At 42.8% G+C, this 4,350-nt stretch overlaps 1 protein-coding gene across 1 annotated transcript in view; it reads right to left on the reverse strand.

Moving 5' to 3' along the window:
- Positions 1–3,125, reverse strand: part of ZNF41 (zinc finger protein 41) — a 60,857-nt gene extending 57,732 nt beyond the window's left edge. Inside the window, exon 1 of the mRNA XM_015585554.2 lies at positions 3,015–3,125. The gene's annotated coding sequence lies outside the window, so the exon portion shown is untranslated. The remainder of the gene's footprint in view (positions 1–3,014) is intronic.
- Between the last annotated feature and the right edge of the window lie 1,225 nt (positions 3,126–4,350).

Below are 4,350 nucleotides of genomic sequence, written 5' to 3' on the forward strand. Positions count from 1 at the left end.
AGAAAGAAGCGATGGTACATATATACAATGGAATATTACTCAGCCATAAGAAGAGATGAAATACTGCCATTTGCGACAATGTGGATAGACCTTGAGATAATCATGCTAAGCGAAATAAGCCAAATAGAAAAAGTTGAAAACCACACGATATCACTTATATGTGGGATATGAAACTAAAAGCAAAAAACGAACAGGACAAACAAACAGAGACTCATGGACATGGACTACAGACTAGTAGTTACCAGAGGGTAGGGGAGGAGGGAGGAGGGAGGAAGTAGATGGGGTAAAAGGGGTCAAATATGTGGTGACAGAACGAATTCTAACTATGGGTGGTGAACACACAATACAATATATATGCCTTACTGTTGAATTGTACACCTGAAACTTACTGGATTTCGTTAACCAATGTCACCATAATAAAAATAAATAAACTGTAAAAAAAAATTAAAACCATAAAATGTTAAATCTAAGGCATATATTTGTTTAAGCATGAAGTACAGAGAACTCAGTAGGGAAGACAAGACACTCAGAACCTGTAAAGGATAAAGACAGATATATCTAATCAGATGATAATTCTTTCTAATTATATGTGAAAACACCTTATAAAAATCAAGATATAAAGAGACAAAGGAAATATAATTACAAGAAATGACACATGGTTAATATTCACAAATTAGTAAGAAAGACAAACCACCTAAAAGAAAAAAGAGCAAAGAAGATGAAAAAAATTTCAATATACATTTTAATAGCCAATTAATAAGAAAAGATAGGGTCTAGTTGTCAGGAAAATGTACATCAGAGTAAGCTAAATACCCTTGTGTTTGGCTCTCAGAATAGGGAAAATTTTAAAACTACTAACATTCAATGTGAGAGAGGATTTTGGAATGAGCCATTTTATAGATTGCTGGCAGGAGTTCCAATTTTACAAGTTTTAGAAAATAATTTGATGGTATGTATTGACCTTAAAAACATCCGTTCCTAATAATCACTCAGATGACAGTCTCTGACTGCAATTTAGAAATCAATAAGAAAATTTTCAACTTTTGGGGAGATCAAAATTTTATATCTAAATAACTAAGGGGTCACAGAGAAAATCACAACAGATAATAGAAAACAGAAGTGAACCATAGTGAAAATGTTGCATATCAAAACTTGGGACTCGGAGCTAAAATGTTCTCAGAGAAAAATTCATGAACTTAATGCTTATACTATAAATGAAAACGATTGAATATTAATGAGATAAGCATTCAATTAAGAATTTAAAAAATAAAAAGAAAAGAAAAAACACAGAAAAGAAATAATAAAATCAAGAGCAGAAATTAAGGACACAGAGAACAAAGATACAGGAGGACCAACAAAGTCAAAAGTAGGTTTTTGAAACAATGCCATCTCAGACCTAAAGACCACCTATCACTGACCCCATGAAGCAGCATATCTGATTCCACAGGCCCTTCCATCACTAAACCCAAATAAATACAACACCCACCCCATGGGACCCCATCACTGACACCACAGAAACTTGACCACCCACCCAAATAACCCCATCACACACCTCACAGACTCTGCATCATTTATCCCACAGTCTTCATTACTAACCCATCGACTCCCCAATACTCACCCCACAGACTCTCCACTATTCACTCCATAGATCACCCATTACTCTCCCCAAAGACCCTCATCACTCACCTCACTGAATCTCCATCATTCAGCTTACAGATCTGTATCACTTATCCCGCTAACACCCTATGATTCATCGCCACAGAACCCTCCATCATTTTCCCCACAGATCTCTCATCATTCTTCTCACAGACCACCCATCATACCCCAAAGACCCTATCACTCACACCGCAGTCCCCATTTCTTATTCCACTAATTCCTTATCGCTCACCACAGGGATTACTATCCCACAGATCCCATCACTTATACCACAGACCCCATCAATGACCTCTGAGGATTCTCATCACTCACCACACAGATATCCCATCGCTCAACATATATCATCCTATAAACCCAGCATGACTGATCCTATAGATCCCCAATACTCACCCTATAGTTCACCATCACTTATACCACAAACTCTATAGCATTTACCCCATTGACTCTCCAATCACTCATTCATCCCCCCATCACTCATCTCCCCATCATTCATCCCACTGACTACCCATTACTTTCCCCCACTGACCCCATCACTCACGCATAAACCTATCACTCACTCTACGCACCTTCTAAGTGAACCCAGAGAAGCCCCTTCACTCACCCTAAAGAGTATCATCACTAAGTACGAAATCCATGTCATAATACCCCATAATTATGTCAATGCTTTTCTGGCCCTAAATCGCCGCCCCGGTTAAACTCAGGCTGGGAGCCCTAAGTGCTGAAAGAGCCTCCGAGGGACTCTTCGGTTTCTGGACCTCATCCTGTACATGCTCAGTGTCGCCTCGGAAGCGGCCGTCCGCCTGCAATTACACCGGTGCACTTACGTTATGTTAGTGTGTGTGTGTGCGCTTGTGTGCGTGTGGGGGGGGGGAAGAGAGGCGAGATTTCAAATTTTCTTTAGTTGCTTTGTCAAGCAAGTAATATGGCTGTCCCCTTGGGAGTGTCTTTTTAGGAGTCGCCATCTTGGAAGGGTGGTCATTTCTGTCAAGGAGCCCGTGGTCCCCGACCAGATCTCTGCCTGTGAGACTTCTCTGTAGCGGCTAGGGCCAAACCGCGGGTTGTGCCACTCGGACTTCTGCCGCACCCTCCCCAGCAGCCTCGGAGGCGCAGGCGGGGCACTGTCCCTTCTCAGGACGCAGGGGCCGGGCCCTCAGCCGTATTCCCGGGGGCTGCTGCTGCTGCTGCTGCTTCACCCATCGCTAGCCCCGACCCCATCCCACCTGAACAACTCCGAGCGGCCCGCCTAGAAATCAGACCGCCCCCGCCCTGGCGGCTTCCCGGCCCCACTGCTGGAGGACCGAAAGGTCCCTGTTCGGCTGGCGGCCTCAGAGCCCAGGGCGCTGCCGCTTCATGCCCACCTGACCGCGCCTCTCTCCATCCGTCCGCTGAGGGCATCGCCCGGCTCCTCTGCTGTCACCGACCCTGGGTCGTTGCCACAGAGGAATAGTACGTGTCAGATTTAGGCCAGGAAACGGAAGTCGCCTGCTGCGAGAGTTTAACCACTCTGGGCGCGGGGAGCTGAGGTGATGGAGCGCCAGACACCAAGTATCTGTGGAAAGAGTAACTGGGGGCTGCGACATCGGTAGTGGGGCATGCCATCCAATTTTTAAAAATCTAGTAATCAACCTTCCTGTTTTTCTTATATAAGCATTAAGGCTACAAAGTTCTCTTCTAAAGATCCAAGTTTTATTTTCATTAGTGTTCGATTTCAAATGCTCAAATGCTTTCTTTCCCTTCTGACCCATGAATTACTTAGAAGTCCATTATCGAACTTGCAAAAATTCTCGGAGACCCAAAGAGCAAGGGAATGAATGGGTACTTTATTTAGCCTGCAGCGACGGGGACAACAGCCCAGCGCAGTGTCCCCCGGAGCATGAGGAATTTTATATAGGAGAGGAGTTTTATAGGGAAAGGAAACAAAAGCATCTGAATGCCAATTGCACGTTTGGTGGGCTTTGCTCCACAGGTGCTGAAATGCTGACCAAAAGGAGCAGTTCGTGATTTGGCCCACCTCAGATGCATCCTGTTCTCGGAATTAATGACTCAAAGAAAGGATCAAGAGGGAGTACATAAATTTTTACACTTCTTCACACTATTTCTAATCCGACGTTACTGATTTCTAACCTAATTGCACTGTACTCTGAGAATGTTGTCTGAATAATGTTGAGTCTTCAAAATTTGTTGAAACTTGCCTTAAGGCTCAAGTACTGGCCCAGGTTTCAAAAATGTTTCATTTTTTGGTTGAAAAGACTGTATTTCAGCCGTTGGGTTTAGTGTATGTGTTTATTGGTTCAAACTTGTTAGTTGGGCCCTTTGAAATGTGTATACATTTCTTGATTATTTTCTTCTGCTTGCTCTATGGTTTACTGAGGAGAGATTCTCTCAGTGTATTGTTGATAAGTTAGGACCTTTTATATATATACATATTATACAGGGTAAGGAGGAGGCAAGCTGAGATAAGAAGAATCTGTGGCAGAGAAACTGCACAAGCAGGGGAATGATCAGTGGGGGTCTGACTGATCAAATTTTCATGGCACCAGTCAAGTTTTGCTTCCTATATTTTGAAATTTTATTATTAAATGCAGGTAAGGGTATTTTATTGTTGAATAGTTACAACCAAATCACTTACCCTCAAAGATTATAGCGTTTCCTACTCCTTCCAGGAAATTATGAGTTCATTAAGGCAAATCTCCT

The sequence above is a fragment of the Pteropus alecto genome, unplaced genomic scaffold (assembly GCF_000325575.1).
Source record: "Pteropus alecto unplaced genomic scaffold, ASM32557v1 scaffold392, whole genome shotgun sequence".
Lineage (NCBI taxonomy): Eukaryota > Metazoa > Chordata > Mammalia > Chiroptera > Pteropodidae > Pteropus > Pteropus alecto.